The sequence below is a fragment of the Cyrtonyx montezumae genome, unplaced genomic scaffold (genome assembly GCF_038088225.1).
Source record: "Cyrtonyx montezumae isolate F1298 unplaced genomic scaffold, pur_monq_1.0 scaffold_13, whole genome shotgun sequence".
Lineage (NCBI taxonomy): Eukaryota > Metazoa > Chordata > Aves > Galliformes > Odontophoridae > Cyrtonyx > Cyrtonyx montezumae.
In genome coordinates this window covers 24,898,736-24,919,887 of record NW_027071859.1, presented here as the reverse complement: position 1 = coordinate 24,919,887, position 21,152 = coordinate 24,898,736, and the positions used below count along the sequence as shown (strand labels likewise).

General features: G+C 37.1%; 1 protein-coding gene across 1 annotated transcript in view; it reads left to right on the top strand.

The window, feature by feature from the left end:
• EYS (eyes shut homolog) overlaps positions 1-21,152 on the top strand; it is a 718,119-nt gene that overhangs the window by 481,976 nt on the left and 214,991 nt on the right. The gene's annotated exons all lie outside the window — the stretch shown is intronic.

The following is a 21,152-nucleotide window of genomic DNA, read 5'->3' as shown; positions in this document are numbered from 1 at the left end:
TAGAGTTATCTGAATTCTTTATGCCTGTTTTGCTCTGACCTGCAAGCACTTTACTCATTAGCTGTTCCTTTTATTTTTATCCTAACTAACCTATCTCTGTTTCAGTTAAACTATTTTTGGTGGATTATTTTTGTGTGTGTTTTGCTTTCAGAATAGCACTGGTTACATTATAGTCAGTACTGAAATGTTGGTTTTTCAGGGTATTTTGATGGTTATATTCTGCAGCAGACCCTATGCAATCCAGGCTCAATGCAAAATCAAGAATTATTTCTCTTCTTGTGGTTTCTCTGTGCTTCCAAGAAACCATTATTTACAGCATCTAAAAATGTACTCCCTGCATCATATCTTGTCATGATTTATAATCAGAGTGCTTGGGAGTAATTAAAGTCTGCTGTTATTACTGTGTTTTCTGCCTTTGCCTTTTTAAACACTGTCAGTATTTAACAAGCTCTATCGTCATCTGAGTTAGTTGCTATATAATATAGCTCTAATTCTGTATTTTTATTTCTGCATGAAATTTCTTTGCAGAAGAGTCTGTGCTACTGAATTGTATTTATTTACTTGACTGCTTTTTTTATACTGCTTTGGTTCTGATGCAGACTACTCTTCATGTGATATTTGTCATAAATCATGATATCCTAGTGATTATTTTCCTACCATCAGGATGGTTATCATATTCTTGTTGTTTGTCTCTTTTTCCAGAGGCAGTTATTTGTCTTTTCAAGAGAAATAATAACTTAGTAGTTGGATGATGGAGGGATTATATTGAAGAGCAAATAAATTGTTCATATTATGATTTTTGTAGCATATTTACCTAAAACAGTAGTGTCCTTTTGTATATTTTGTCCTTTGTATATTTTGAATGTGAATTTTTGATTTTTTTTTTTAAAGATTTCCAGGTAAGAAAAAAAATGTAATGGAATTATATTAAAGATGACTTTCCAATCTAATTTGATATTCTGTAATTATGGCAGTTATGTAGTGGCAATATACTGTCTTGCTTGATCCCGTTGACTCAAAAATGAATGCATGAGATTTGAGATTTTTTTGTCAGTTATGGATACATGCAGTGCTTTCCTGTTGGGATTCTTTGTTACTAGTATGCCAGTAGCACTTGGCATCTAAAGATGTGATATTTTTAGATCTTCAAGGCTAAGCAATACAGAGATATGATATCATCAGGGAAAATATGAACTGTTCCTGTAAGGCTGTATTAGTTGTTTGTGTTCTTTTTTTCAAGTCATTCTGTGTTCCAAGTGTTTGCAGATGATGATCATGGACATTGCAGCATCTGAGATATCAGCTTAAGGAAGATGGTTTTAACCTATGTGAGGAGAGCATTGTGGTAAATAGAGATACATTCTATTATTGTTGCTGGTTGTTCTTGTTGCTCTTTAAAAAAAATTAGATTAATCTGTGTGCATATGGTCATATTATTTTTTTCCTTATATATGAATAGCCTCATGCAAGTTCTTTGAATAAATTATTATTCTTTTATCTACATGAAAGAATTACAAGTTCTTGTTGAAGGTCAGTATTAGTATTGTGGCATTCTGAAAGGCAAAAAATAATCCCAACAGACAGATGGAAGAAATTTTGCATTCTGCCAGTTAAACTAAAATCAGATCTTAAACTGTGTTGATCAAACTATGGAATAAATCTTTGTTACATCTAATAAATTCAAAATTTATAGTATTGAAATTGCAGAATGGAAGGCATAGATATCTGTGGAATTCCCTTATACAGAAAATAGTTGGTGTCCATTCACTTTCATTGATGCTTACAGAATGTTCATGAAGAACAGGGGGTGCGAGCACAAAGAGGTGGTGGGCAGTGTGTGTCAGCAATGGTGACAGCAGTGTGAAAGACAAGCCACATTCCAGGCAGCCACACACATTTTTACAAATGGGGTATGCAATCTCTTATTCATTGCTGGTTAAAATGCGTAGCTAATCATAGAATCATAGATCCATTTAAGTTGACATGGACCTTTAAAGGTTAACTCATCCAACTCCCCTGCAGTGAGCAGGGACACCTACAGCTATATCAGGTTGCTCAGAGCCCCATCCAGCCTGACCCTGTCTGTCTCCATGTATGAGGCATCCACCACCTCTCTGGGCAGTCTGTTCCAGTCCTTCTCTACCATTATTGTAAAAAACCTTTTTCTTATATTATAATCTAGATCTTCTCTCTTTTAATTTGAAAACATTTCCCCTTGTCCTGTCACCACAGATCCCATTTTAGATACTGAAAGGCTGCTATCAGGTCTCCCTTGAGCCTTTTCTTCTCCAGTATGAATAGTCCTAGCTGTTTCAGCCTGTCCTTGTAGGAGAGGTGTTCCATCTCTTTGATTAACTTTGTGACTCTCCTCTGGTTGTGCTCCAACAGGTCTATGTCTCTCCTGTGCTGAGGACTCCTCATCTGGATGTAGTATTCCAGGTGAGGCCTCACCAGCACAGAGTAGAGGTGTAGGATAACCTCCCTTGACCTGCTGGTTGTGCACGCAGCCCAGTATACAGTTGGCTTTTTGAGCTGTGTGAATGTGTTACCGCCTCGTATCCAGCCACTGATCCATCATAAACCTCAGGTCATTTTTGGCAAGGCTCTGGTCAGTCTTTTTATCTCCCAGCTTGTATTGACAATGGGGGTTGCCATGACTCATGACCTTGCACTTGGATTTGTTGAATCTGATGAGGTTCTCTTGGACCCAGTGTACAAACCTGATTAAGTCTGTCTGGATGGTCTCTCTCTTATGGTGCTGAATCTGTTGAAAAATGGTGTTTTGGAGCTGAGAATCTGTTCTATCAAGTAGTCTTATTGTGCTCTTCTTAGCTGTCTTCGTTTTCATGGAATTAAAACAGGAGTCATTACTTTCAGAGTGACCTACATAGTGACAATATGACCTATTGATACTAACATTAATGTAATATGAGTAAATTGATATTAATATTATACTGTTACTACCTATTTCCTTGAAGTCCACTAAAAATAGACTTAGCAAAATTCAAACCAGAAATAAATTAAAAAAAAAAAAAATCAACCCTTAATTGTGTTAAGTACCAGAAGTTATTGCTGTGAGGAATTGAGATCTTTTCTCAGTGATCTTTGTATCATATTAAAGGAGACATTTAAGGTTGTTTTCAAATTGATAAAATTTCACATGGCTGTGATTTCCGGACATAAGTGCAAAAACCTCATTAACACCAACAATTCTACTGAAAAAATATATGTATATGTGTGTGTGTGTGCCCCACATATGTAATATATACAGTGAAACACAGTGTAAAACTGATTGCTATAAGCAAGATTAAAAATGCAATTTGGTCTCACTAGATAATAGTAGATGCCAGATTAATCGTACTTAATAACAAAGCTACAAACCACACATACTAGCGATGCTGTGGTTACTCTATATTCTTGCAGAAAAGAAGCCAGGGAACTTTAAGAACTACACAGCCCCAGGCTATCTGTGGAGGAAGCCTTGACTGACTTCAGACATCTTGAATCAGAATATTAAAAACTGTAGGTTTGCACTTCAGAAATGTAGGCAGAATCAGGACACTGAGCCAAGTAGATTATTCCTGTTTCATATGTGTATGAGAGTCTTGATATGCATGGATTTAACTAAGATCTCTGGAAGCTCTTTTATGTGAGGAAAAAAAAAAAGAACCATACCTCTCTGTTTGTGCATGGGGGAATCAAACTGCTGAAGCCTCTGTGTCTGAAATTAAAGGAGTGTGTTGAGAAAAGAAAAAGAAACTTAGAATCTCCTGCTGAACCTGAATGATGATGATTGCCACTGTCTCTCCGGTATCCCCTCATAATTTGGCTTTATGGATGTATTTTTCTCAAAGGGTTTTAATTATTTCATACTTCTAGTGCCTGAACACTGATTTGTGTGTTATAACTGCTCAAAGCTAACCTGATAGTGTTCACAGTAAATTAAAAGATTGATACAAAGGCAGCACTAAAACTTCTGTCTTGTTCTCTTGAGATCAATTTGAAAAAGCCATACAGGGAAGGGACTGTAAACAAACTCTGTATTTGAGAAATTTAATAAGATAGTCTAATTCAGATTTCTGTTTTGCAAGGAAGAATTAATTTTTTTTTTTTCATTTCCAGTAATATTTACTATGGGGGAAATAATGGTTCAGGGAATCTATTTAAATAAAAGATAAATTAAGAGGCAAATAGTATGGAACCATTTGATTTGTAAAGGCAGCTGATAGGCATGCAGATAAATTGATATAATGCTTTAAAAATACATACATAGTGAAAATCAAGTACATAGTCTGTATTTATGTGCGATACCAGAAGCTTTTTCTGTTATAGTGCTCATGGAGTATGTGTTCAAGCTTCTTTTCATTTCTAAGTCAACATGTAAAAAATATCTGCAACCATTTCACACTGTACTTCATATTTTTAACTCTGACATTTAGCTGTCTTTGCCTTTTGGACTTTAGGAAACTGATTTGACTCTCTCACAGTTTTGTGCCAGCTATGTGGTTTGTACTCCATTTCCTAAGCCACGTTATATTTTCTTGTACTAATCCCAGTCAAGTCTTATCTGGCAAGACAGGTGCACTGCAGATGTTCACCCATTTGTCTATTAGAGAAACCTGGGCCCAGTGATCAGTGGGGTAGAGGACCTGGTGTGGAGATGGCTGAGGTCCTCAATATTGCCTTTGTATCAGTAAGACTGTAAAACTGGCCTTCAGGAATCCTAGGCCCTTGAGACTAGATAGAAAAGCTGGAGTGTGGAGGACTTACCACTGAGGGAAGGGGGTAAAGTAAGGGAGCACTCAAACAAACAAGACATACATAAATCCATGGGGTCTGGTGGGCTGTGCCTGCAGTTTCTGAGGAAGCCATCTGTTTGCAAGGCCTCTATAATTGTCGTAGAAAAGGCATAGTAATTTGCAGTGATTCTTAAAGGCTAGAAGAATATAGGCATCACTATCTTCAAGAAAAATAAGAGTGAAGATTTGAAGAGCTGCAATCTGAACAAGTCTCACCTCAGTCTCTGGTATGCTGATGGAAAAAGTCCTTCTGGAAAGCATTTGTAAATATGCAGAGGAAAGCAAGATGACTGGGGGTATTCAGTAATGGAGAAGACCAACATTACAGCCTTCAATTAGATGACTGGCATGGTGGATGAAAGGAGAGAGCAGTGCCTGTTGTTTAGCTCAACTTCAACAAAGCCTTTGACAGTGTCTCCCATGACATCATCGTAGATAAACTGACAAAGTACAGACGGATTACAAACTGACTGAACAATCAGATCTGAAGGGTTTGTGGTCAGTGGCATAAGGTCTAGTTGGAGGCCAGTAACTAGGGGTGTACCCTAGGTATCAACAGTGGGTCTCGTCCTATTAAGAGCTGGATGATGGTACAGAGAGCACCTTCAACAAGTTTACTGGTTACAAAAAGCTCTAAAACACCAGAGTGTTGATACAGATACTGGGGTTCAATACTGGAGCATATATCCAAACCCTGCCTTTTTTCATCTGTTTGTGGTAATTCACTATATTGTCTTTCATTCTGCAGCTGCAAGTCAGTACTCTCCTTCACTGTCTTTTCTGTGCATTATCATAGTTAGCAATGAGGCTAACATGCCTTGTGATATGTTACCCTTGGACTCTGGAGGTTTCCATGCTCACCCAGCCTTCTCTTATCCACTGTGTTGTTTGATCCTAGAAATTTCTATCCAGCTTTCAAAGAATTAGGGCATCCAGAGGGTAATGGAAATTTTCTTCGATGTTACATCTTGCAAGTTTATATTTTTTTCTCCATCAGTGAGGCCTTATGCTACTACTGCTTAACCCCCAGGAATACTGAGTACTTGTGTATATATTCTGTTCAGCAGTAAGAACTCTTCTACAAAGTACCTAAAACTGCAGAATCTGTCTTGAATGAGACCTTAAAAGACTTCTAAACCACTGGCACCATTTATTTCATATGAATGCCGATGATGATCTATCAGGTACCTCCTCCTTTTGGTACTCTTTGTACTTCTGTTTTATTCAGGGGGCTCTCAAAGGAGGATTCTACAGGAGAGAACTGGTTCAAGTCCTCCGCTCCTTTAAAGTACCCAGTGTCATCTCACATTCCCTCAGAATCTTTTTCAGGAAGAATGAAATTGTTTCTTCCTACCTCCTCCCCTAGGTAGTCCACAAGGTCAGTATCTCCTGCTACCTTTTTCCCAAGCTTAGCTATTTTCCCATGTTGTTCTCTGAACCCTGAGTGGCTCAGGGATGTGGGTGTTGTAGTCAGTCCATAACAGCTCCTTTCTGTTCTTCCTTTCTCTTCACACTTTTAACCCTGATGCTGTGTGGGTCCTTTCCGCAGGCTGCAGTCCTCTGGGATAAACTTATTCTGGTAAGGGCTCCCTTCAGGCCATAATTCTTATAGGAAATATCCAGTGTTCTGGCATGGTCCTCTCTACTGGCTGCAGGGGAAGAGCTGTTCCAGCACATCACAGCACCTCCTTCCTTTGTTCTTCTCTGAACATGGTCTTTGCAATTCTGTTGTTTTTTTTTGTGTGTTTGTTTTTATATTTCCTCTCATGCTCTGTCTGTGTGATGTTTTCACAGCAGCACTGCCATCTTGGCTGTGCAGCCATTCCCTGCAGTGGGGCCAGTGGAGTTGTCTGGAATAGTTCATGTGCAGCATGGCACAGCCCCAGCCTCATCTCCCAGAGGAGCTCGCAGCCCTGATGCTGGCAGCTGAGTGCCTGCACCTGGCACAAGTGGACATCAGTTTTATCAGAAGAAAGATATTATTTTGGCCAAGAGTGCATATATTTGATACTGATTCTGCAGTGACTGTTCCCTTATTTTGAAGAACATTTTGAAGGGATGAGACTCTTTTGAACTTGCATGCAAGTTGTTTTCATGAATTTCTCAGTTCAAATCCAGATGACCATTTCTCTTTGAGCATACTGGCAAAGCTGCAAGAAGATCGCTTTCTTTCTTTCAATTGAGGGCACTTATTTTCCTATAGTTGGCAGGCTGACCTGCTGTTAACACCTTTGGATTGTGGTTGATGTTGCCACTTAATTAGCCCATAGCTTCTGCATATTCAACAGGATCCTAGCAACAGCTACAGCCCATTTTTGTTGGCAAGAGTGCTGTCCAGAACAAGAGCTCCTTGATACCTCGTATTCATGTGTGGGTGATGTGAGAATTGTCCTGAGAGAAAATTTTCAGCATACATGCAGTGCTTTCATCTTTTAACAACCCTGCTTTCCTTAGTAACATTAACCATTTATCTCTTCTCCGTGCCTATTCACTGTGCAAAATTAAGGGCAGTTGCAGACATATGAGATGACTTATCTTCTGCTGAGCATATTCAGGGCTTCGTATCCAATATCTTATAATCCCTTTTCAGATGCCTGGTCAGGTATTTCACATAATTTCCCTGTTGTTTATGGTCCAGCCTGGTAGATGCTTTTTAAAAAGTGACTGTTGTCTTGAAAGCAACAGCATAGAATGCTAGGGGGTGGAGAGCACATTAAAGAATTCTGCAACTTGAGGTCTGTGGTGTGAGATAGAATTATGCTTTCTCATTGACATCTTGGAACTCTGTGCAATGTATGCTGCTTGTGCCTTTGAGAACTGTAGGCATAATTTTCATAATTTTTCCATCACATGTTATTCAATCAATAAAAAGAAATATCTTCCTTTGTCTGGAAGCAACGGAGCTCCATAAGTGACATCATCTATTGAGATGACATTACAGTAATTCATCCATCTGACTCTTAGAGATCCCTTTTGGAAAATTTCAGTAGGTCTGGTTGATGATAGTGATCCCATGAAGTGAGAAGTAAGGCTTGAGCAATTAGGAGATAACTTGCATGAACCCTTAGAGGGTGTGCTTGTTATCAATCCCTTCCACTAAAGCTTATAAGCTGCTCTGAAGAGATTTTATGTAGCAGTACTGTTCAGTGTTTGTATCCTTAACATCTGGTTTTTGATCATTTTGAGTTCCTTCAAGTCACTCACTGAACATTATTTTGTTCCCAGTCAGTCTCCCAAAGCTCGGGAAAACAGTCTGTAATACTCATTGTGTAAAGGTACTCTTGGATCTTCCCTGAGAAGCTTGATGGCAGAGTATCTGCTTGAATGAAAAATTCATGTGAGGATACTTTCCTGAAAACAGAAGCTTTTCACAGCAAAAATTCACACATAGTCCATGATTATATTAGTATAGCTCCTCATCCTGGCTTACTCCTCCCTTCCAGTCCGTTTCTAAAGGTAGAATTGTATCTAAGAGACTTGAATGGTAGTCCTTACCCCCCACCCCCCATAAACCATGAATCAAAATAGAGAATTTGGTTAACCTATCAAGATAAGGTGTGTATTGATCATGCAGGCCAGTGGATACTATTTACTGGTCTGTATATTTCCTTAGTAGCTCTTATGGAGATACAGCATGATGGTATAAATATAAAAGAGAGCTGTGTGAAATTAATTACTTGGAAGTAGTTTAGGTAGGACTCTCTGAACTTCAGCAATAGCCAGCCAAAACAGACAGAAAGGTACTTGACATAATGCTTGTTACAGCCTGGCAACTTACTTAGGGAAGCCTAACAATCATCAGTTCCCCAGCTTCGTTGCCCTTTCTCTCATGGTGTGTTTGAGAACTACAGGTTCTTCTTCTGCAGAGTTGTTCCTTCTGCAACTGATGGGAGTGTGCATATCTCACCTATTGTTTCTTTATGCATTCCCTGTAATGCACAGCTAAAATCGAGTGTTGATCAATTTACTATCAAAAGAGAGCTACCGATTTACTCATCTGTATGCTTGTTTCTAATCATGTTGCATGACTGAGCATAAGTTGTAACAATATAATCACAAAATTCAAGCTACATGAAGAGAAGGCATGCTATGCAAACGTAATATCATGTTTTAATAGATGATATTCATTTGTTTCTAATGTATGTATGAATGGTATTTCTCCAAGCTTTTTAAAATCAGAGGTTTATGCCACTAAAATGAATGTTTGGACTTGAACCACCATCCTATTAAAATTCAAATCAATGAATTTCATTTCAAGAAAAAAGAACGAAGACAATTTACTACTAAATCCCACAAAATCCCATTGGAAACTACTTTTGCTGATTTAACTTGTGTGCTTTGGATGGTGAGAGGAACAAATTGTTGATTCTTCTGACAAACACAAACTTAGTAACCAAAAGCATCCATGTGTCTAGAGTCACCCCAATAGATAAGAAAACTTATATTCTCTTACACCTTTGGTTTTATAGTATTCCCGACAGGCATTTTTGCTTTTTAATTCTCACCTCCGTCATCCTTATCACTAAAGTGATGTTTGCATTACTTTGCATTTTGTTAACAGCTTTAGTCTTAGTTGCTTGTATTTACATATGCTCATTTACTTTAAATATTGCATCAACTGCTCTTGTCATGTGCTTGAGAAATTATGGATTCTGGATCTATGCCCACAGGAGTCTAGGATGGGAGTCACACCTGGGATTGTTATATGAGATTCTATGTATTCCCTAATATTTCTACTGAGTGAATGTTGGGCTGCTTAAGTAACCTTGGAGACCCAAAATTACCAGAAGCTGAGAGTGATATTCTGCATGTCTTCCTTTAAACAAAGACCAGATATCTTTAAATAAAAAAATGTCCCAGGTTTTGGTAGAATGATAACTAGAACATTGAACTGTTTCCTTTGAGCCTAGGCTCTCTACTGTGTGTTCTCCTAAAAGTAGTTTCAGCTCTGCTTATTAGCAGTCTGATAGTTCTTTGCTAGTCCCTTGTTGCCTGCCTGCAATACAAATTGTTCTCTGGATCTCTGTGGATTTTTCTCTTATTTCCTTCCTTCTTTCCTTTTCCTTCTTTCCTTTTCCTTCCTTCCTTTTCCTTCCTTACTTTTCCTTCCTTACCTTTCCTTCCTTTCCTTTCCTTCCTTACCTTTCCTTCCTTACCTTTCCTTCCTTTCCTTTCCTTTCCTTCCTCACCTTTCCTTCCTCACCTTTCCTTCCTCACCTTTCCTTCCTCACCTTTCCTTCCTCACCTTTCCTTCCTCACCTTTCCTTCCTCACCTTTCCTTCCTCACCTTTCCTTCCTCACCTTTCCTTCCTCACCTTTCCTTCCTCACCTTTCCTTCCTCACCTTTCCTTCCTCACCTTTCCTTCCTCACCTTTCCTTCCTCACCTTTCCTTCCTCACCTTTCCTTCCTCACCTTTCCTTCCTCACCTTTCCTTCCTCACCTTTCCTTCCTTACCTTTCCTTCCTTACCTTTCCTTCCTTACCTTTCCTTCCTTACCTTTCCTTCCTTACCTTTCCTTCCTTACCTTTCCTTCTTTACTTCCTTCCTTCCCCTGAGATTATTCTCTTTCTCTTAATAGAAATAAATAGCACCTTCCCTTTTTCTGGTAGTAGCTGGTTTTCTTAAGGGAACATCATATTAACTTACAACTGCAAGGCAATATAATGTACAACCCAGTGCAAGATAGTAAAGGAGAACTCCAGAATTTCTTCCACATAGTAAGACAAAGACTCTTGGTCACATCTACAGTATTCATGACTTGATCTATTTCCTCAATTTTAGTTAATCTCCCTTCTTTCTTCAGTGTTTCTAAATTTTGTGTGAGATCCAACACAGTTTGAGTTTTGGCAAGTTTCTTTCCCCTGTCTGCTTTATATTTATTACTCCCAGTGCCCTCTTTCAGCTGGTGATTGCCAGACTTTTTCTGCCACATTAATTAAGGAAATTTCAAAACTCCCATCTCTGATGTTTCCAGTTCTTTAAAGCAACCCCTTTAATTTTAGATCTTTTCCTTCCAAAAGAGAATATCTTCATTAACAATTGTCTAGATTCTGTTTAAATTATGGTACTTGCACCTTCCACAGTGAATCTTGATGATTAGTGTTTCTAAAACCTCCTTGACTTTCAACAAACTAAAATACAAAGGCTGCTCTGAAAATGATGCCTCCTATATTATTATTTTGCCCTGCAATGTCAGAGCAGATGTTTGAGGTATGTCAGTAGACCTTGAACATTCCCTTTAATATCTCATTATATTTAATTGCCATCTGACAAAATATTCAATATGGAAGTGTGCATGAAACAACGGTATGCAATCGCATTCCTCCATTTGAAAGAAATTTGCACCCATTGACAGTCATCAACGCTTGATGAATATTGATGCAGATCAAACAGTGAATGTAAGCACAGGGAGGCAGTGAGTGGTGCATTTCAGCAGGGGTGACAGTGGGTCAGCTCCACTGGTACAGATTTTTTATGAGTGTAGCATGCAGGTTCTGTTTCGCCGCTTGTGAAAATGTGTAGGTAATGGTGGTGACTTGAAAAGTAGCGTTTTGTAGCTGAGAATTTGTTCTATCGAATCATGTCATTGTGCTCTTTGTGTATTTTGTAGTTTTCATGGAAATAAAAAGAACGCATTACTTTCAGAGCAACCTAGGTATGAGACATTAATATTTTTAGGCTCGGAGTATATTTGATGAAAAAAATGATGAAACGTTGCAGAGAAATAAATACATTCCATTAGTATCACATGAGATTTCCAGTTAGGTGTGGTAAGTCAGTCTCCTGGTTGTGTGGTTTCCAGCAGAACTGCTTCTCTAATAATGCTAGCAATCTCTCTCCACATTCAGTCCCAATCCCTGAATCTTCCAGTCTATGGAAAAGTTTCCTTTTTTTTCCATAACAATAAATTGACTTTCTGTAACTTGACAGCTTTGGCATTTTACTGTGTTCTTTCATTTCTTTTTCTAAATACAAAGACTGTAGCGGAGGCAGTTGTTGTAGAAAAAAAAAAAAAGTAAATGGAGGCCATTTCTGATCCCTGGCAAATAAGCCCTCAGTGCTGTTTGCTTAATAGCTTCACTCTAAACTAAGTATCTGCATGTACCTACTGGGCATGCAACACATAGTCGAGCCTGAAAAATAGCCAAATAACACATTTGCCAAGCTGGTGGGAAGCGCACTCTGCTCTAGAGGTGGAAGCCAACTAAGCTGTTATAATGAAAAGCAAGAGTCAATATTAAGGAAGGAACTCAGTGATCGCATTGTTTATAAATCTGTCATTTTTACTGTGCATCATAAAAACAAGAAAGGAACAAAGGAAGTGGCAACTGTTCTTCGTGAAGCAATGGAAATGCATCTCTTATTTTTTGCTTTTTCATTTTAATGAAGAGAGATTTGGAAATGAAGGAATAAGTAAGAAAGAAGCACTTAGTAACAGAAATTTTTTGAATAGTGGAAAAAAAAGTCATCAATGTTGTATTTTTGTTAATGTCCTGCATTTTGAAAGCAAAAAGGAATGAAGATGACTGTATCAGCGTCTGTCACTCTTCTGTGGTTTAAACCTCTTTATTTACTTACCTATCTTCTACCTACTTTTCTCTACTAGTGTTTATTAAGTTTGAGAATTATTCATACTGCTACTAAAAGCTGCTTCCTCTGTATGTAACAGTAAACAGAGAAGAACTTTTCCTTGATTGTGTCACTGTCTCATTACAGATTCTTATTCCCATTTACAGAATGCTGCTTTACAGGCTGTTGTTCAGAGTAAAGACAGAATAGCATGGAAAAGAGTGGAAAACTTGAAAAACAAATCTATTTGTGGAATACATTTCAAAATTAACACAAGGAAATTGTATGATGCAGTATTAACATAAACGTGAAACAGCAGGAATATCCTGGCTTTACACACGATCCTATTGTTTGCCATTTGTAAGCTTGCATGTACTCAATACCTGGTAAACAAAGCTATTGATTTTGCCTTGTAATCAGATTGTGAAAATGTTCATCCATGCTGCAAAACTGCTTTCTATCTTCTGGTAGACTTCCATTGTTGAATATAAATAGCAGAGTAATGCTGAATCTTGTACTGGAAAGAGGCGCCAAATTGGAGGAGGCGGATTTGAATGAATCAGGTGTAACAGCCTGAAAGTCTGCATGAATGTTAAGCTGTGTGCTCTGTGTTTGTGTAGATGTATGTATTTATATATGAAAGTTAATTACTTTTGGTTTCTAAGCTGAATTGCCATATGATGTTATATCATTCCATAATCAGTATGAAAAGTCTTCTACTAACATGGCAGAAATTTCCTGCTGAAGAACTTCCTGATGTTATCAGGCGTTGTATGTTTTGCAGTTTTTACAGGAAGGAGTTTGTAGAGTTTTTGCAGAACAGTACTTGGCAGCCATGATTCACCAAGTTGATGAGCAATGTGCTCTTTTGGCAAAGGAGGCTGATAGCATCCTGGTCTGCATTCAGAGGAGCTTTGCCAGTAGCTGGAGTGAAATAATCCTTCCACTGGTGAGGTGGCAGCTAGAGCACTGGGTCCAGCTCTGGTCTCCCCAGTACTATGGACATACTGGAGAGAGTCCAGCAAAGATGGTGGATGGACTGGAGAACCTCTCATGTGGGGAGAGGCTGACAGAGCTGGGATTGTTGATCCTCAAGGAGACTCAAGGGAAATATAACTAATGTCTGTAAATAGAAGACAGGGCCTGACTCTTCTCAGTGGTGCCCAGTGCCAGCACAAGAGGCAATGGGCACAAAGTAGAGCATGTAAGGTTCTGTCTGAACATTTCCACATTTCCAGCTTATAGAATAATGTTTGATTTCTCTAGATCCCCTAGTGCATAGACTGAGATCATGTGAATCTGATGGTTTTAGCTTCACTGGCTTTCTTGGAAATTGTAAATTCTATATACAACTTGTAGAAGAGTATGCTGAGTGTATTAAACCCAAGGCAAGTAAGAATATCTGATCCAGGTGTGTCTTCTGACGTTTATCAGCAGTATACAAGCCAGCATGGGATAAGATAGAACTGAGAAAAGAGAAGATGTCCCACATAAACTAACAACATTGTCTAGCAATGAGGCAGAACAAGGAATTCACAGCTCTGGAGAAGCATTTATTCCCATAAATGTCTGAAGACTGTGATTCTCAAAATAGGAGTTTTAATAATTAGGTGACTGAATCCAATGGCTTATCTCACTCCCTCGCTAAAGATTTTTCTTTCCCCAGGAGGGATGACAAAATAGGTCACAGGTCTTCTTTTCACTCGTGCCAAATTAATCTCACATCTATGTTAATATGATGAATTATAGATATATTTCCTATGCTGTTATGTTTGCAGCAGCATCTATCCAAAAGACAATGCAGACAACGAGTAGCAACCTGTCAAATTAAAAAAAAAATTAAAAACCCCACAGTCTAGTTGCAAATGTTTACATGATGTACTAACATGGTATAAGATAAAAAGTCCTAAAAATTTATGAAGAAATTTTCTTATCTCTCCCTTCTACAGATGATATTTGTTGACATTCTTGTAGCTGACAAAACAGACTCCTTCTCAATACTGTTTATCTCAGGTTACGTTCACGTTCTACTTTGTTGGAACATTTTAGCTGTTATAGTCATTTTTATTTCTGAAGACCTCCAAGTGTTCCAGATAAATACTGTAATTCATGAATCATGTATATTTCAATCTTACACGGGAAGTAGCCATAGGAATATTAATTCCTTTTATATGTTTTTGTCTTTGTTTTACATAAGGTGTTATCTTTTCTCATTCAGACAGAAGATATATGAATCTGCTTCAACTACTCCCTTTTTTTGTAACACACTACTTGTGATTGAGCATGATGTGTTTCAGAGTGATTTATGTGTCCAGCACTACAGAAAGACAGATACAAAACTCTTTTGAGTCAAATGTTCGTAGGTCTGAAATATTGATTATTGGACAAGAAACAGAACTACAGAAGTTTAGTGGCTTGGACTGAAAATTAGTTCAGGGTAATTTTTCTCTAACTTCGTATAATACTTAGCACAGGATAATTATAATACTACATTACACTAGCTTAGCACAGTGTTCAGTATAACTTCATCATCATTGCTCATAGACAATGTGAATGTGGAAATGTATATTAATGTCGTCCTTTGTTTTACAGAGAGATGAGTTTATTTCTGCAGTTAGTTGATAGATTTTGTTCTAGATAAAAACTGTTCTCCAAATTTCTCAGCAAGTTTTTCGTCTTGTTCATGTGGAAGGCATTGTTTCTCCTTAACTAAATAGTAAAATCCAATAGTTGAGCTTAACTGAAAACTGCAACAACAACAAAATAAAACATGAAAACATGAATTACAGTTATAAGCAGAAACACTGCAGTTGTTTAAAGAAAGGCCAGACGTTACTAGCCATAAAACCTAGGGAAGTCTTCCCGTACTTCAAAATATTTGTATAGCTTCTGAGATGAACCATTGCACTTGCTTAAATGCATGGCAAGAAATTTAAAAGACAAGGATCTTGACCAAGGATAAACTTTCATTAAAATGGAAAAGGAGCTTGCTACTCTTGAAGCTTTTAGACTTAACTGATTTTAAAGGTCTCAATTAGTTCTTTTTGGCTTAATGAGCCATTCTCAGACAGAACAAAATAGTAAAATAATAGGAAATCAACGGTGAAACACTGGAGAGTGAGTTTGCTACTGCTACTCAGCTTAGACAATGCAGGAAGAATGCAGGTGCCTGTTGCATGGTGAACTGGCTCTGCCAAAATTAGGGCCCAGGCAGGTGACCCGTCAAGCTCCTACTGCAAAGCATAGCAAGCCAGGAAGTGGTATACCATCCTGGTCTGCTCACAGGATCTGTTCCATGCACTTCAGCCGAGAGAACTGGATGATTTCTTAACTTCTTTATTTCCCCCAATAGGAGAACTACCAGGGTAGCAAGTTTTGAAACCCCTGATTTGAGTTGCTAGAACAAATGAGAGACGAGGAGGCAAGCTGCAGACATGCACTGCCCCAGGCAGATCAGGGATTCTTTTCCCTCTCTTCTGTCAATTTTGTTCTGCTTCACCATTTTTATTTCATAAAAGTTTTGTGAAAGTGTTTCAATATCCATGACAGATCTGATAAACAGACTCAGGATATGAGCAATACATTCTTCAAAAAATTTAGTACAAGCTGTTACATGAAAAATAATCTTGATTTAACTTGCCCCTTAAACTCCTTAGAAGAGTCCCTTTTTTAGTAAGAGTAAGGATGACTTTGAGATGTTTAGCTCAGTATCACAATTTCATTTTAAAGTCTTCTATTATATTAATTTATAAATTAAACAAAACTTAGATATTATATTTCAGTTTAGGGTTTAATTATCTGACCTGTACTGGTCAGGATGTAAGAGAAACTTTATTTCCTTTGTGTTTTATATGCTTTATTTTTCCTATGGTGTTATGTAGACAATTATACCTTTATACCTTACCGTTTTTCTCTTCCAATTTGGTACTTAACTAGTATTAATACAGAAACTAAAGTAATACTCCTTCTCTTCTATTTTATGTTTTCTTTTTACTACTTTGTTTTTAGAACAAAGACCACTTTGTATTTTCATACACATTTTGAAATGGCATTAAAATATATTAAAATTTATTTTATTCCACATTATTGAACAGTTAAAAAGCACATGCATTCAAATTGAAGCTGACTATTAAAAAACTAAATATTAGGAAGTGCAGTGACAAACAGCATAGATGTGTCAGGGGAAAAAATTGTGAAAGATTGCCAAACTGTGCATCCTGGTATGCTGTATTATCTATAGTGAGAAATTCTGAGATGTATAAAATCTATCCTGAGGCAAGTCAAATGAGGAAAGATTGTGCTATGATTTGTTTTGCATTAATTATATTTTTGTAATAAAAAGCTCTGATCATAGGCCAAAACCTCATTATATTATTTACAAATCTGTAGAGAAATGACAGCATGCAAGCTCATTTTACTAGGAACTCAATTCTAGGCTAATTCTACCTAACAGCAGCTCTAATTTAGGCTAGGCAGTAAGGGATGTTAACAAATGGTTTGGCATATATGTGTGAACTTTTCCTACCAGATAAGTATCTGTACTCATTTTTGTCAAGTATAAAGGGCATTTAAAGAGCATGGTTACTATATGTCAAACATATCTGCATAGTTTCTGAATAGAGAATTGTACTGAATTTAATTTTTGGTGTTGCTATGACCCTGACATTTTCAGGCATTTTAAGTATTACAATCTGTCAGTATATGAATGTATTTTTCTAAGTGGGAGGAAACTGAGATACGTGAATTCCATGTTTTAATACTCTAATCTGCTGCTAACAACTAGCATCTGTCCTCAAAAGGAGAAGAATAAAACATGGTTACTTATTTTTATTTCTTTGTATCAATAGCTCTTATTCTAAAATACATCTAGGAATACATTAGCTTTTTGTATAGATAGCATATTTGTCGAGATTGCACTCCAAAGGCAAGTGATTGTTTGACCAGTGTGTTTGTGATGTAGTTATGATTACGGATCCAAGAAGAGGCTTCTAGGAATTTTAATAGTACTTTAGAGAAATCCATTACATTCAAAATACACAAATATCAGAGAAAGAGAAATGGTTAGGCACTCAGTCTGTGTGTTTGTTTCAGGGAGAAGGAAATCATGTTATTAAAATATTCACTGATAATGGTGCTTGGGGGAATGTGCAGATAAAGGTTGATTCCCAAGCTAAGCATTAATTTTCTGTTCAGTGTGCAGAATGGATCATAGGTTGCCATAGTGAATTTTCCCCTCACTAACTTGATATTCAGTCTAGAAAGAACTTAACAAGTAACAGTGGATGTCATAAATGTTAAAGCTATATTGTGTCTGACCTTTGCTTTTATTGGCTCCTTTTGTTTTCTTTCTTTCTCTTTGTTTGCTTTTACACTCCCAAGAATGAGGGCAACTTGAACAACTTACATGGTGTGACTGGAAAGTATCATGATTGAGCTTTGGTGAAGCTTTATAAATGTTTAAGAGAGAGAATGTTTGAAAAATTGATTTATGCAACTAACACTAAAACATTGTATTTATTTTTTTATTTTTGTTTCAGGCAATGTTTTGGGTCCCATGTCACTTCTCAGAAGTGTGTAACTCTACATCTTTGTTCATATTAAATTTGCAACAAATCCAGCATTCCATTAATTTGAAAGTGAATTTGTTTATAAAAGGCAGGAAAAAAAACAAACAAACAAAAAACAAGTACCACTTACAAAAAGTGATACTTGGTAGGACAGTGCACAGCAAAGATTACCTGAAATTGTCAGCCTGTAGAAGTGACAGTAGAAGGGGAATTTTCCTTGGGATCCAGGAGCAGCTGGGTAGATCTCAATGCCTTGCTGGAGTCATTAAGGTTCTTAAAAAGTGAGACTATAGTAAGGGACTCTCCCTGCCAAGACAGGGGTAGGAGGAAAACATATCCATTTGATCTATTTATCTCTTTAACACCCAGCATAGCAGAGACCTACTTCAGTGTTTTCCATGTTCTGATTTAGTGTTTTGCATTCAAACAAAACCTGATTTTAAAATCATTCTCTCTTTTAAAAATCTGTTTTTCATTTAAAGTAAAGGGGAGGCTTTAGTGAGAGAATAAGAAGCCATCACAATATGAAACATGTTTTACTGATTGGTAAAGAAGAAGGTAAATGTATAGGCTATAGGCCATCATTCTTTTCATGACTTCTAACAATAAGGATAGAGAAAGGAAAGATTCTTTTGGAAAAATCTCTATTAATTTCAGGTGGGTTTTTTTTACCTCCCTTGAATTTGCAGCATCTTAAGAATACTATGTCAGAGTTTCACAGTTTAATTTTGAGTTGTGTGAAAAGTGCACCTTTCAGTTTGCTTTCATCCTGCTACTGATTTATGTAATTTATTGTCCTTTTGATCCTGTACTGTAAGAAACTGTGGAAACTTTTCATTCATCTGCACACTACTCTGACTCTCCTTGACAGTGGGTTTTCCTGAGTGAACATTCCTGATCTGTATAGACAGTCTGTTTGGAAACTCATATGCATCATTATCCCTATGTACCTTATATTTTTTGTATATTTTGAAATTATCTTACATCTCTTCTCAGGATTTTTGTTTTTCTACTATAAGTAAACTGTGAATAAGCTGAGGAGAACAGATCCCAATATAGATTTCTCAGAGACTTTCTAGGAGCTCTCCATAATTGAGAAAGCTCACTATTCCCAATTTTTGTTCTATTTTAACCATTCTCTTCATTTATTGAAGGCCCCTTGCTATCCAAAGGTGACTGAGATACTTTAAAGTCTGTTAGCACATAAACTTGTTAAAAGCCTTTTGGAAATCAAGGACTATGTACCAAGGCATCCTTTTCATATGTTTTATTTCTCCCATGAGTTACAATGTCCTTTTTCAGAAACCATCTAGACTATTCCCCAGTATGTTCATGTATATATCTGTCGATGTTGTTCTTTAAGGTGGTTTTAATGGTATGTCTAGAATGGAAATGAGAGTTACTGACCTGTAGTTTGAGGTGTGCTCTTGCATTTCCCTGCCTTGTCTTCCTTTCCGAAATCATAAAAAGCAAATAAAACCAACCGACCAATCAACTAATTAGAAAAATGGTCAAACAACCAAATGAAATCAAAAATAAAAGTCTACATCTTCCATTCCTGTGATCTTGAAGCTATTTGAAGTGATAACCATAGTAAAATAGATCCTTAATTCCTTTTAGTCAAGCACTATTTACTGTTTCTAGTTTTGCTACTGTTTAACTTCGTTAATTTATTTCAAAACATTTTCTGGTGGTGTTTCAAACACATCTCTGATGTATTCTTACTAAAAAGGGTTTCTGGCATGGGAACCTCCCAGAGATCCTTTGCATTAAATTTTTATTTGGTGAGTTCATTTATGTTTCCTGCTAGAACCATATCTCTTTGAAAACTCTGTACTTTGATGGTGTGTTAGTCCTACCTTTCTGGCAGGCTTCCTGCTCCTATTGGATTTTAAAAAAGCATTAAATGCTCATCATCATGCCTTTAGAAAATTGTTACTGAAAATCTTTTTATTTTTCTTTGCCTTGCCTGCTTTATTAGGTTTTCACTGCCAATGCTTATATTATTCTCTAATCTCCTTCATTTGGACTGGACTACAACCTTTAAAGGATGACTTCTTATCCTTTATAAATGTTGGTGTTTTGTTTCTGTTTTGTTTATTTGTTTGTTTGGTTGGTTGTGTTTTGTTTTGTTTTGTTTTGACCTTACTATTTATACATTCCAGGTTTGGGAGTTACAGACTATTTTTTTCTTCTATTTGTTTGCTTTTTATTTAGGGGTGAGGAGGGGATCTCTAATAGTTTGTTTCAAGTATTCAGATACATAGGCTTTACTCATGTTTACTTGAATTCCTTTAAATTCTTTCCTTTGTTTCTATATAGCATTCCTGCATTAAACAGTTACCTCAATGACTTTTCTCCTGCACTAAGCCTGGCTTAATGATTATCAGTGTTAGGAATGGCTGTGCTAAGGACCAACCTATGTCTTGCTTCTCATCCTCTGTGTTCATGGCCATCTGTCATTTAGATGGCTCAAGTTGTGCCCTGTTCCACTGTTACTGTGGCATAAAATGTAAATCCACAGAAATTATGTTTGTTACAAAGCTATGGACTCTCACCTGTTCTTTCGCTCTATTAATATGTACACATGACCTGGTGTGACCAGAACCCTCTCCCAGTTCAGTGGCCTAGTCCATAAAATCTCAGCTGCAATATTTTGGGTGGCTTGTTTATACATTATAATGCTTGTCAGTATGTTGTGTCAGTGTTGCTTGTTTAGGCGGCAATTTATTGTTGAGTGGTTTGTTTCTGAGTTGCTGGTTTATTTTCCAGTGCCCCTAGTGTGATTCTTATTCTTAGTAGAAATTTAGGCAGCTTTGAATCATAATTAATGGTGGTAGATATCTTTTGAGCAGGGAGGTAGTAGACTTTTTTAGATTTTTCAAAGCTTCCTTGTTTACTATTCCCTATGACCTGTGCTCATCTGTAAAAAATAAGCACCTGATTAAAATTAGGCAAATCCACTTTTTGTTGAAGTCTTACTGTAGCTGTGGTGCTGTTTCTATGTCTGAAATTCTCTGAGTTGATTTTCAAAATGAAGTCCTGCTTATTTTGCTCTCATTTCAAAGTTATTTGATAGAATTTCATAATGGTAAAATAAATGGAGACCAGGAGAGTTCTTCGTCAGTGGGGTTAAAGTGTGTTAGAAATCTTTCACAAAAGCATAATGCTTTTAAAAACTGATTACAAAGACAACATGCATAAGAACTGTGTGCA